We start from the raw sequence: 14,034 nt of genomic DNA on the forward strand, positions 1-14,034 counted from the left end.
AATTATTCAATAAACATCTACTGGGCATTCTTTTCTAGCACTGACCAAATTCTGGAAGCAAGGAGAGTATAGGCTCCTCTGCCTTCTCTTTTCAGTGGAAGAAAGAAGACACATGTGTCCACACCTATACCTTCAAGTAGTGACAAGCATTTCTTTCAAAATTTTACCTGAATGTCAACTTTCTACGTCTTCCCCATTCGGACTGTACTCTAAGGCACTTTCTTTTTGCTTGTGTGTTAGTAAAGAAATGGATTTTCTATAAAATAACTGGTGGTCTATAGAGCAGGAGCTTATAACAAGTGACTGACAGAAGCATGGGGGGACATCACACACCCATTTTCTTAAATTTGAGGTAGTCTCCATCTCTGGTATCCTCTGGGTGACCTCGCAGGCTCACTATCTGGTCTGAAACAACATAAGCTGTAAATAGAGCAGAATGGTAATCATCTTCATGTTAATCCACCCTGGTTCAACATTCCTGTTCTGTGGCAGGGAGATGGGACATAATAACACATTTTCTGCCAGAGACAGAGACAGAGAGAGACAGAGACAGAGAGAGACAGAGAGAGACAGAGAGAGACAGAGAAGGGAGGGAGGGAGGGAGGGAGAGAGGGAGGGAGAGAGGGAGGGGAGAGAGACTGATTCTGTAAAGTAGATGGAGCTTTGTGTGACTGAAATCAAACAAAACACAAACAGTGGCTTGGTCACTATGACAACAGAGTTCATGCCTTGGTTTCGGGGAAACTTTGGCAGCTGACTATAATCTAAAGTGTTTGCTTTGCTACCTTATATCACATGAGCAGCACTAAGGGCCTCAAAATGTGTGCCTTTGGTATTTAAGAGTTCAATCATCTATTGAATTAACAATCAACAAGCCTGCGTGGGTCTGACCTAGGCTGAAGGCATATATGTTATGGTTATGTAGTTTGGTCTTCTTGTGGAAATCCTAACAGTAGGAGCGGAGGCTGTCTCTAACTCTTTTGTCTGCTTCTGAGACCTTTTCCTCCTACTGGGTTGCCTCATCCTGCTTTGAAGAGGGTTTGTGCCTGGTCTTATTGCAACTTGATATGCCTTGACTGGTTGATATCCATCGGAGGCCTGAACTTTTCTGAAGGGAAATGAAGGAGTGGATGTGGTGGGGAGACAGGAGAAGAGGAGAGAGGAGAAACTGTGGTCAGGATATAATATATAAGAGAATACATTGTTCTAAAAAAAAGTTTATTCATCCGGTGTGCCCCATACACGTGAACATCAGGCCACAGAGCATAAGTAGAGCTCAGAGCTGAGTCTCTAGTAAAAGTCAGAAGGAATCCTGAGGCTCTCACTCCTCTCTTTCCAGCCATGGAAAGATTGTGTGATCATCCTGTTTCCCTTCCTTCCTTCTTTCCTTCTTTCTTCCCTCCCTCCCTCCCTCCCTCCCTCCCTTTGTCCCTCCTTCATTTCCTTTATTCCATTCTTTTCTAGAGAGAACATCTCTCTGGGTAGCCCCCTCTCAAATTCACAGCCTTCTGAATGCTGTAGTTACAAGGCACAGACCAGCACCTTACCCAGCTTCTGAGAGGTCAGCTTTTTAAGGCAAAATACTAGGCAGAGTTAACATAAGCATCCACTTAGTCCTACGATATGTATGTAGATAGTTTCATATTAGCAATGACAAATCTCAGATTCAGTGAGGCTAAGCAACTTACATTAAAGTCCTCGGGAAACTTGACGTATGGACACTCTGAAACCCAATTATATTCTTTCCACGACTTTCACTTTTGTATTCAGGAGTATAGTTTAGGAAAATGATATTTAGGAAACACCAATGTCTAAGAAATATTTTATGAGGGCAAACAATAACATGAAGAATAGAGCTATTGTTAGTAGCCTCCACCTGTATGTACAGAATGTGAGCATAAATGGAATCTCTGAACGCTTCTGAAAGCTGATAGTCTTATTTGAGAAGCAAATAATGTCTCGCATAGGTAGCCCCAAGGAATTCTAATAGAAAGTGGAAGGTAAAATGTTATGCTATCGGTCACATTGAAGAAACTCCTAGGATTATTGAAAATAAAATAAAATAAAATAAAATAAAATAAAATCTTCATGGCTTGCTTAATCTCTATATGTGCTTTACCTACAGTAAAAATCAAAACTGGAAACCTTAAAGGTGAGTTGTAGAAAAGATAAGGGACTCATTAGATTTCAAGTTTACGTCATGGGGATCTTCACTAAGTTTAGTATGAATATTGAAGCAAGTAAGCAGTCCTACTGCTTAGATCAGTACTTATGGATGGAAATAAAAACAGACCAATGACATATGTATCTTAATGGACAAGACTGCTGGGAAGTTGGTCAGACAAAATTTATTGACTGAAAGAAATTATACTAAGATAGAATTGAATTCTATAGGTTGGCCTCCAATTCAGAGAGATCTTCCTGCCGCTGCCTCCAGAGTGTGGGATCAAAGTTGTTCACACCACCAACATCACCACCACCACCACCACCACCACCACCACCCCAGACGAATCCTTTTTCCATTTTCAAAGCCCAATGCGTTCTTTGTCCTACTGACCCCTCCATCTCAGTTATATGTGAATCCTGATTAACTGTGAGCAGGGTGTGGACTCACAGTGAAGTAAGCACTTCATTGACATTGTTACATTGCAGGTTGAATTCACTTGACTGTGAGCTCCTGAAGCACAAGAATCAGGTTTGTTTGTTTGCTTGTTTGTTTGTTTTAAATGTTTTCTTTCCCTTTACTGTTATTGTTCAAACAAATTCCATGATACATGCAAGACATGAGGAAGAGAGGAAAGGAAAGAAAGTAGGAAGAAAGGAGAAACTAGGGAGGAGGGAGAGACACTAGAAAGGAAGAAGAATGGGCCTAGGATGTTGAGGAGCAGACGGATATGAGCAAGAAGTGAGGACTTCCGGCAGAAGGACATTATCAGCAAGGCCCTAAGCCATTCTGCTGGAACAAGACACTAGCTCAGGATGCCTTTGGTCATTATGTTGAATAACTAAAGTATGTTTCATGCTTTGGAAGCCAAGCTGTATCCATCATGGTAATGGCAATAGGGGTAATTTTGGAGTAAGGCTAGAGGCAATGGAGTCACTTATGTCCTAAAAATAACTGTTTAAAAAAGTACTTAAAGACAATGTCTTGTGAGTTAGATGAGAAGAGAGCTCTTCTCAAAGAAAAAGCAGTTAGAATCTAGATGGAATCACAGGCTGATGAGCCAAGGCTAAGGAAGAGTCTGCAGAATAGAAAAGGTCAGTGCAGCCCAGTAAGTTCTGAATGCAGCGGGAAGGATGGGAGACGAAGTGAGTCCAGTGAGACTCTGACCTCAGAAATCTCAGGGTCAGCAGGCAAAACAAGCAAGTATGGAATATCATCTGAGAACGGTGAGGCATTTCATTTTCCACAAGATGATTTAATAAAGTAATAGATCATGAAGAAGATATTATGGCTTACAGAGACAAAGAGAAGAACCAAAGCCAGGCACCTGGGATCAGCATGGAGACAAGCTCCTACTAGGGACAAATGTATCAGCACAGCCAGACCAAGACAGCAAAGAGGTCAGGATGCTGAATGATCGCTTTCATTAAGTAACTTACATCTCTGGGTGGTTTCTTTCTTAAAATATTAATGAGACACATTCGTTTCTGCTATAATTATAGTGATATAAGGATAAAACAAAATGACTGTTAGAATTTGGGGAAACTCAATTCTTATCCAAGTTGCATTCAGAAAGATTTGCAGCCATTTGCCTCCCCAAGTAGAGATGGTAGATGCCTTTTAGCAGAGCTTACAGGGGAATGTTACTTACTCATGTCTACTTTCCAGGCAGGCTGGAGGTACAGGTTGGTGGTAGAGCTTGGACACTGAGTTGGACCCCTAATGTGACATAAAAAGGTTGGGAAAGCAGAAGAGCAAAGGAGGCACAGTGTACAGGATGTATTCTCCGAAAACAGACAAACAAACCACGGAAACGGAACGAATTCTAGGATTGGTGGAGGTTTTCTGCTTGCTTCTGTTTGTTAACTAAGCACTTCCACTTTCTCTCTTCAAATGTTATTTTTCATGTGTATCTCATATATGTGCAGGCACCTACTGAGGCCAGAGGAGCATATGGGGTGCTCTAACGTTGTAGTAATAGGCAGTTGTGAGCTATGTGACAAGGATGCAAGAACTAAAGTCAGGGCCTCTTCAAAGGCAGCAAGTGCTCTCAATCACTGAGGGCTCTAGCTCTCTAGCCCAAAGTTCAGTGATTCTTTTTGTTTGGATTGTTTCATGTGAGGTGTGGCATGGGAGTAGAGAAGCAGGCTCAGTGAGTGTCTCACCATGTAACTCAAGATGTCCTAGAACTTGGTACGTAGACCACGCTGGCCCAGAACTCACAGAACTCTGCCTGCCTCTGTCTCCTGGCCCTCATATTTACTACTATAAAATGATAAGATAGTCTCTTTTCCCACTGAGTTCTAAAAGGTTTAGTAAACATGAGAACAGAGGCTCTAAGTTGATGAGGAAGGAACGAGAGGTTCTGGGTGACAGGATGTTTGGGATCTCGGTCACCCCATGTCTGTAAAGAGTTGCAATCAGGTGGAAGAAGGGAGCTGATCCCTGGAGATTATGACCCACAAAGAGAAAGCATTTCCTACTGATTAAGCACACAACCTGTGGATTCAGAGAAAGGTGTTTACCTTTAGATAAAATGTCTCCTAACTGTGCAGCTGTGGGAACTTTGTGGAAGTTAACTGAGCCCTGATTGTGTTGAGTGTGACATAGTAAGAGAACAACTTTCTTCTTAACTTTTATTTATTACTTATTTTATGTGTATGCTTGTTGCTTCTGTTTTGCTCCTTATTTTGTCTGCATGTATATCTGTGCACCATGTGCATATAGATGCCAGAAAATGACACTGGTTTACCCTGGAACAGGAGTTCCAGATGGTTTTAAGTCTCTGAGTAGGTGCTCAGAAGGGAACTCAGGTCCTCTGGAAGGGACAGCAAGTGCTTTCAAATGCTGGGTCATCTCTCCAGCCCCTACTGAATTTATAATTTTATTTTAGAGGACATGCTCTATGGTAGTTGTGAAGGCACGATGAGATGCAGAATAATTAACACCAGTGGACAGTATTAAACAGAAACTATTAAATCTACTTCAACCAGTAAGAATACATCACATTTGTAGTAAAAAAAAAACTTGAAGTATAAGAACAGACAGACAGGCAGGCAGGTAGGCAGACAGATGGACAGACAGGGAAAGGGGAGGACAGAACAAAGGAAGCAAGAATGGGTAAAATTAAGAAAAAAGAGAGAGGGAGAGAGAGAAAGGAAGGAAGGAAAGAAGAAAGAAAGGAGGAAGGAAAGAAGGAAAGAGAGAGAAAGAAAGGAGGAAAGAAAGAAATAAGGAAGGAAAGAGGGTAAACTGAGGGAGAGGAATTAACAGGAAGTTCAGTTGTAGGAAATAGCATACACAGGACCCTGGGCTCAATTCACAGCACTGGAGGAAGGAGATTGCAGTGGGGGAAAATAGCAAGAGAAACAGGAAGAGGCTTGATAAGGGAGAGCAGTGCATTGCTTAAGCCTGCAAGCTCTTCCCAGTTGCTCAGTCTTCCTCAGGACAGCTGAGGAGCACACTGCAGCATTACTGTGATGGGAGCAGACAGGCATGTGTAAGGGAACACCCACTGAGAGCAAAGGAAAAGGGGGAAAGGGCCTTGGTACTGAACACAGCCAAATGATTGACAGTGTGGTCCATGACTTAAAATTTTCCTTTCTTTATTAATTGGATTGTTTTTTGTTCTGTTTTTATTGTGTTTTGTTTTTATTGTTTGTTTGTTTCTGCTTGCTTGTTTTTGAAACAGGTTTTTATTCTGTAACCTATGCAGGCCTCAAATTTTGCTATTCTCCTGTCCCAGCCTCTGGATGCTAACCTCTGTTTCTTTTTTCTTTTCCTTATATGTCTAACCATTGATTAAAATGCTTGTTTAAACATTGTGAAATGCCCCTACCAAATCAGAACAGTAAATACCAACCCAGCTACAAATCCTTCCATCTATAATGGTGTCTTGCTTGCAAGTTATGCTAGGGTAGTGGTTGTGAGAGTAGCCAAGATCTGATTTGACTTCAGGCCCAGTCAGGAGTAACCCATGCCTGGCACTGCTTCCATGACCAAGAACCTCAGACTACATAATCTAGGGACCTACGGGAAAACCAAAGACAACTCTTCTATTAAAGGAACATAGCAATAAAATGACTCCTAATAACATTCTGCTATAACTCATGGATCAATCTATTGCTCGGCCATCATCACAGAAGCTTCCTCCTGCAGCAGATGGGAACTAATATAGAGATGTTACACAGAGAGTGAGAGACCTTATAATACGCATTTCTAAACACAAATCCTTTACATCAAACCCCTCCCCTCAGGGTTTAGGGAACCATGGGGGGGGAGGGGGAGGAGGGAGAGGGGGAGGGGGAAGAGGGAGAGGGAGGGGGAGGAGGGAGAAGGGAAGAAGGGAGAAGAGGAGGGGGAGGAGGGGGAAAAACTGTAAGAGCCAGGGAGGATGGGGAACATAAAGCCTTCTAAACACAGCAGAGACGGAGGCAGCATGCACAGGGCCTGTATGGCTTGTTCCACATGAGGTCCTAGAGCTCCAAGGAGGAGTGATCACTCCCCATCCCCCATCATATCCTCAATCCAGAAGCTATTTCTAGTTGGTAACTACTTACAAATGAAAATTTATTTTTCTCCAAGGGAGTCTCACCAAGGAAACAAATTACTCTTAAGAGCAGGCTGCTTGCCCACCAGAAGACAGGAAATGTCCTCAGCGGCACTGAAGTTCCTTGTCTCATAATGCCATGTCCAGACTTTTTCTTCTACTTTTAATTTTACATCTTGTATTTATTTTTATCCTACATGTCCTTTGAATATAATATGGCTTTCCAGTTTTATGTTTTTCATGGAATTCCTGAATGTGCAAATAAATGGGTCTCTGCATCTCTGTCTCTCAGGCTTTTTCTTAGGCTGTTTCTCTTCTGTTTGTCCTATTTAGATGTGTTAATTTTTTTTCTTTTTAAAAATTGTATATTTTTATTTTCCCTTAGATGCCTGATTCTAGGGAGAGACATAAAGGGGCTGGATCTGACTGGGATAGGGGGTGGGAGAAACAAGGAGGAATAGAGAGAGGGGAAGCCATAATCAGAATATGCTGTATGAAAAAAAAACCCTATTTTCAATAGAAGAAAAAAGATATGTGAAATTCTCTGACAAATATGATTTGGCCTTTATGCACTCTTTTAACCAATGTGAACTTACATAAGCCTGAAAGGTGCTATAGCACAAAGCAAAGTTTCTGATTACACCCAGAATCCCAAGTTCTGTAAAACAGTCTACATTCCAGTAAACGAGAAATTGTTTTCCCTAATTCCTATTCACACTCAATTCTGAGTGATGTAATGTCAGGTTATATATCAATTAAATCGTTTCTATTAGCTATTATAATAGGATAATAGGATCTAGGATCCAAATACTTATGGAATCAGCCTTGAGTTGATAGCAGGCAAAAGAAGTGAATGAGTCTACATTCGGCTTTTCTTAACCAGAGGTCTCACAGTAGAACACAGTCATTCCATTTAAGATGCTCATACACATCCCTGACCCCGGTCCAGTTTCGAGATCATATCTAGGTCATGACTGGTACTGCATGATGTAATTTAAACAGAACTAAGCATGTTTTAACACTAAACTTTGAAGTGTTTGAACTACCACAGACAAAGGTTATTATGGAATTAAGGGTCAACCACCACAAAGTCAGCTGCCATAAGTGGTCTGGGTATAAGATGATCACAGTAACCGGGGGTGGGGGGAGGGGGAGGCTGAGCCAACAAAGGGGGCAGGGTTGAGGCACCACCTTGGCAGTTGCCTTTCATCTTCTGGCATGTCAGGGTGCCTTGACATTTTCTCCTTGAGAAATTGCCACACTCCTGGCATTTGCTTCATTAGACAGACAGGTGCAGTCTCCCTGGCCATAAGGTCAGGATCTCATGACCCAGGACAGACTAAGTGCATACAGTTTCACTGGGACATCCATTCACAAGCACTTTGTTTCACACCTCTATACTTCCCTTGGGGCCATCACTTGTGAGCCAAATCACTGTCATGTCTATCCAGACTTCTCTCAAATGCAGATCTGGCATCTGGTGTTCGCCTTGTCCTTCCCAGGGGTGTGAGAGTTCATAGGAAATGGGAGCTGCCTTCCTACATCCCTTCCCTTTCAGTGAATGTGACTCTTATACAACAGCCCCAGCTAGCTTCTCCTCTTTATTTCTTCTGTATCTTATATTTTTGAGCTCTGTCTCAGCCAATGTATGAACTCCCCCACTTCATCAGAAAAAAAAAATTACGTTGTTTTTATATTTTGATTTCTTAGACGTATATGTTCAGTTTGACATGATGCTACACACCTTTAATCCTAGCACTTCAGAGGAAGAGGCAGGTGGATCTCTTATTAGTTCAAGGCTAGCCTGGTATTCATAGAAAGGTACAGGCCAGGCAAGGCTATATAGTGAGATTGTCTTGGGTGGTGGGGGTCGGGGCAAAGGAAGGAAGGAAGATAAAGAAAAAGACATGAATAAAATTTAAAAATATATATTCAGTGGTAAAAGTGCTGACCTCAGTTATATGAGGCCCTGAGTTAAAGCCTTATCACAATATGCTCCCCCAAATACGTCGGGCAGACGGTGGACCACTGAGTAATTCTGCTTTTGTTGTTAGCAGTAGAACATTGAGTTTCTCACCCTCTGTAGTTTAAAATGTTTCTTTACAGACGAGGGTTAATGGCGTTTCTATTCTAGATTGTTTGTGCCATTAAACACCTGTAGGGGTTGGGCATAAATACTATGCTCAGAATGTACCTATTTCTGTCTAATACTTTATACTTTCTACCAATTTGTCACAACAATTTCTGCTTTTCTTAATTAAAATATTTTCCTGGTATAAAAAAAAAAGGTTGTTACTGATTCATGATTCATATATATTAAAGCCTCACTCCAACACACCCCCCTCAAATGGGATATGACATAATGATAAATTTTAAATAAAATGACAAATATGGTAGACATAATGACTAGTAGCCATTGCTTTATTATTCTGAGAACATAATTATAGTACTTATCTTATATATAAGATACAAATACTCTGCATGCTTTCCTATGATCATAAAAATTTTCTCACTGAATCACAAAGTGCTTTAAAAAGCACACACATGCACATACATCCACACAGCAAGGCTCATCAGTAGCCAATGAAGGCTAATTTTCAGCTAGTGTTCAGAGTGAGAGATTAGGTAGGAATGGGATGATTTCAGTTATAACTCACTAATGTAAGATACACTGGGATATGGTGAATGGGGCTATGTTCCAATATGGTGTCTGTCTTAGTCAGGGTTTCTATTCCTGCACAAACATCATGACCAAGAAACAAGTTGGGGAGGAAAGGGTTTATTCGGCTTACACTTCCATACTGCTGTTCATCACCAAGGAAGCCAGGACTGGAACTCAAGCAGGTCAGGAAGCAGGAGCTGATGCAGAGGCCATGGAGGGATGTTCTTTACTGGATTGCCTCACCTGGCTTGCTCAGCCTGCTTTCTTATAGAACCAAGACTACCAGCCCTGAGATGGTCCCACCCACAAGGGGCCTTTCCCCCTTGATCACTAATTGAGAAAATGCCTTACAGTTGGATCTCATGGAGGCATTTCCTCAACTGAAGCTCCTTTCTCTGTGATAACTCCAGCTGTGTCAAGTTGACACAAAACTAGCCAGTACAATTGACCCCTTGTCAACTTGACACACAAAAACATCACTAGTAAGCCTCAACCCTTACAATCTTATTCATCCCCATTCTAAATAACTTTAAAAGTCCCACAGTCTTTACATATTCTTAAAATTTCAATCTCTTTAAAATATCCAAAGTCTTTTTACAATTAAAAGTAAACTGTGGGCTCCACTAAAACAGTTTCTTCCTTCAAGAGGAAAAATATCAGGGCACAGTCACAATCAAAAGCAAAAGTCAATCTCCAACTGTCCAATGTCTGGGATCCAACTCACGATCTTCTGGGCTCCTCCAAGGGCTTGGGTCACTTCTCCAGCCAGGCCCTTTGTAGCACATGCGTCATCCTCTAGGCTCCAGATGCCTGTACTCCACTGCTGCTGCTGTTCTTGGTGGTCATCTCATGGTACTGGCATCTCCAAAACACTGCATGACCCCTTCAGTCCTGGGCCTTCAATTGTAACTGAGGCTGCACCTTCACCAGTGGCCTTCCATGGCCTCTCACAGTGCCGAGCCTCGGCTGCTTTGCGTGACCCCTTCATGCCTTCAAAACCAGTACCACCTGGGTGACCCTTACATATTACCAAGTCCTGCTGCAGCAGGAGTACAACCTTGGCCATCTCTGGAACACAGCCTCTTTGTGCTTTCAGAAAACACTTCCCAGAAGATGTCACCTCAATGATGCTGGTCTCTTCTTAATCACCGCTAATTTCTTAGCTCCAGCTAACCAGCATCAATAGTCCCAGTAATGCAAAGTTTTTGCTTTGGTAGTTCTGGCATCTTGTTAATCACAGCTGATTCTTCAGCCCCAGCTAACCAGAACTACAGAATCTTCACATTCAAAACAGCAATGGCCCTGAAAAGAGTCTTTAATTTTCCCTCTGAAATTTCACACACCAGAGCTCCATCTTCTGCAGTGTTCTCAACATTATCTTCCAAGCTCCTACACAACATCCAACAGAGCTCTTAACAACGGATGGATCTTCAAGCCCAAAGTTCCAAAGTCCTTCCACAGTCCTCCCCAAAACATGGTCAGGTTGTCACAGGAATACCCCACTCCACTGGTACCAATTTGTCTTAGTCAGGGTTTCTATTCCTGCACAAACATCATGACCAAGAAACAAGTTGGGGAGGAAAGGGTTTATTCGGCTTACACTTCCATACTGCTGTTCATCACCAAGGAAGCCAGGACTGGAACTCAAGCAGGTCAGGAAGCAGGAGCTGATGCAGAGGCCATGGAGGGATGTTCTTTACTGGATTGCCTCACCTGGCTTGCTCAGCCTGCTTTTTTATAGAACCAAGACTACCAGCCCTGAGATGGTCCCACCCACAAGGGGCCTTTCCCCTTTGATCACTAATTGAGAAAATGCCTTACAGTTGGATCTCATGGAGGCATTTCCTCAACTGAAGCTCCTTTCTCTGTGATAACTCCAGCTGTGTCAAGTTGACACAAAACTAGCCAGTACAGTGTCCTTTAAAGAAGTAATGATTTGGGATATGTACACGGAGGAAAGAAGCAACAGATATAAAGGCTGTGGTCATAGCTGTGCTGGCACAAGCCAGGGGACATGCTGGCCATTGCTTGGGACTTTTAGCTTGTAAACCTTTGAAATGATAAATTGTTACTGTTTTAAGCTAGCCTCTCTGCCTGCGTGATTTTATGGCAGTCCAAGGAAACCAACAGAAGCAATTGATTTCCAGAGCTTTCTGAAGTGTCACATACTTCTGCTGTCACAGTATTGCTAACTCCTGGATTTCACACCGTGTCAGTGATTTCTCTTCAGCAATTATAAGAAACAGAAGTGCCCAGGAGCAAGCCCATACCAGTGTGCAAGAGATTATTGTTAAATTTCCAGGAATTTCTGCAAACCCTCTGCTGAACATTCCTACTATTTAAAAATCATTATTGTGTAAACTTTTGGTTAGGTAAATGAAATTGAATACAATAAATCCCCAAATGTAATTATCATTTCCTAATTTTTTGACATTTGATTGTTCTATGTTCTTGAATATATTTATTTATGTGAGTAATTTCCTATTGTAATTTACAGAAACAGTACAGTCATTTACAACTATCTGACATGTGCAGCGGAAATGCTATATTGACCTATATTACCGCAACCCCGTCCCCAGCTGAGTAAGGTTGCACACTCAGACTCACACTGCTATCCTGATACAACAGAATTGTTTATACCACTGTAGAATGTTACAAATCAGTCACTTGCATATTTGCACGGAACTTGTTGTAAACATTTAACAAAACAGAATAAAAACTGTCATTCTCTAAATCACACTGGGATGGCTACAGAGGAAAGTACCAAGATTTCTCTATCTGAGTCGAGTCTGGAAAAAAAATAATAAAGCTGAACAAAGCATGAAAGAGAAAAAACAGGCATGAGTACGGGCAAAATGAGATTTGACAGGGATTATAGAGTGGGGATAAAGGAGACTTAGATGCTAGTGACCTACTTTTAGTATTATGTGCTAAATCTCTTCAGGAAGTGGCTAGTTCTGATTATAAATATTAATTAGATTTCAAAGAGCATTCTTTAAAAGCACTGTACTCTTTAGAGAGAAATATTTCAGATACACAGAAGGTAAAACATAAACAGGAAAGTAAGTAGATATATAGATAGATGACAATAGATAGAGATAGATAGATAGATAGATAGATAGATGACAATAGTTATAGCTGTCACATGCACAACTTCCTCAAGTTGGTAGTAAACTCAATGATGCTACAGGATAAACAGATCTAAACCAGCAACAAAATCATTAGGCCATTTAATGGTGTTATAAATGGGCCAGATAAAACTTCCATGGCTTTACTAGACATATAATTCTCCTATATATGGGTAAGGTCAACATTCTTTAGCTCTGCCATGATACCTTCCTTGTTCCGCCTATAAGCTGGACACAAATATTTATAGCCACAGCAGCTCTACACTTTTAAATAAAAGATCCAAAGAACATGATACCTATTAAATAGTTACTTCCTAAAACTCTTAAGGGTAATTTGACCCTGCTGGCAGCTTGATTTTCTGTTGCACTGTGGGGAGTGGAGTCTCAGGTAGAGACTGCCTAAGTCCTTGAACTCTGTGCCAGCAGGAGCTGGGAACGGGCAGACTTTCAGTCACTGCCAGAGCAAAGGTTGTAGGGTGTTCTTGTTTAACCAAAATGCCAGCAGCCCACTAAGAAAGGAGTGGTGCTACCCACACAGTCAAGTCCTGCTGAGTCTGCTGTTGCTCTGAGGTTCTCCCCCCTCCTCAACCCCCTCGCCACCTGCTCTGAGCTCTTATGGAGGAATGGAAGAAGTGCGCCTCACCTCAGTTTGATGTGACCAGCGCATTCTTTGAGATTGTGTCATCTGAGTCAAAAATGTTCCTATTTAATCAACCAACAGGGATTTTCTATAATAAATAAGAGGCCTCCTTTCTTCTCTGTGAACACAACCTGACAGGAGAGGAAGTTCAGTCTTTCTATTTTCCATACTTTAACATCCATTCTTATTCGCGTATGCATCTTAATAAAGTAGAAAGACTAATGTAAGTCAGAACCAATGCAGTCCCCAGACCTATCACCTACTAAAGCGTAAAAACTGCCACACACAAACCCAATGTTTTTACAGTTCTGTTTCAGGACATTAGGCCTGGGTAAACACAGTGCACTGGCAAGCACTGCACTGGATAAGTAGGAATGGGCAGGGAGCCGTTAAAAGAGTGTGGTCAGGGTGTGTCTCTCCTTGTCTGCTTTCTTCTCCCTGGTTTCCCTCTTGCACTGCTGGGGACGCTATATCCTGCCCACTGCCCATCTAGATCTCACTATGGCAGCTTATGTCTTATTTCCCACATCAAGGCACGGGCTACTGGCCAACCCTCTCATACATTTCCTCAGAGATACATATATATACATCTTGAAGATGAACAGAAAATGTACTCAAGACTAAAACTTAAAAAATCCAATTTTCAGAAATTTGGAATGAGAAATATCATCATATCAAACCACAGAGAAGAAAAGTCTACCATATTCTATTTTAGGCCTAGTAAGGATTATAGTTCTAAATTGTTCCCCAAACTGGCATTCAAAACATTTCCATTTTAAACAAATATATCATAAGACATCATAAAGAACACTTTAAAAACAACATAACGAAGATTTTCTTTAAATGCTTAAATGTGTTTTACATTTCACAAGAACAAAATGTTAACTATAT

The sequence above is a fragment of the Mus musculus genome, chromosome 4 (assembly GCF_000001635.26).
Source record: "Mus musculus strain C57BL/6J chromosome 4, GRCm38.p6 C57BL/6J".
NCBI lineage: Eukaryota > Metazoa > Chordata > Mammalia > Rodentia > Muridae > Mus > Mus musculus.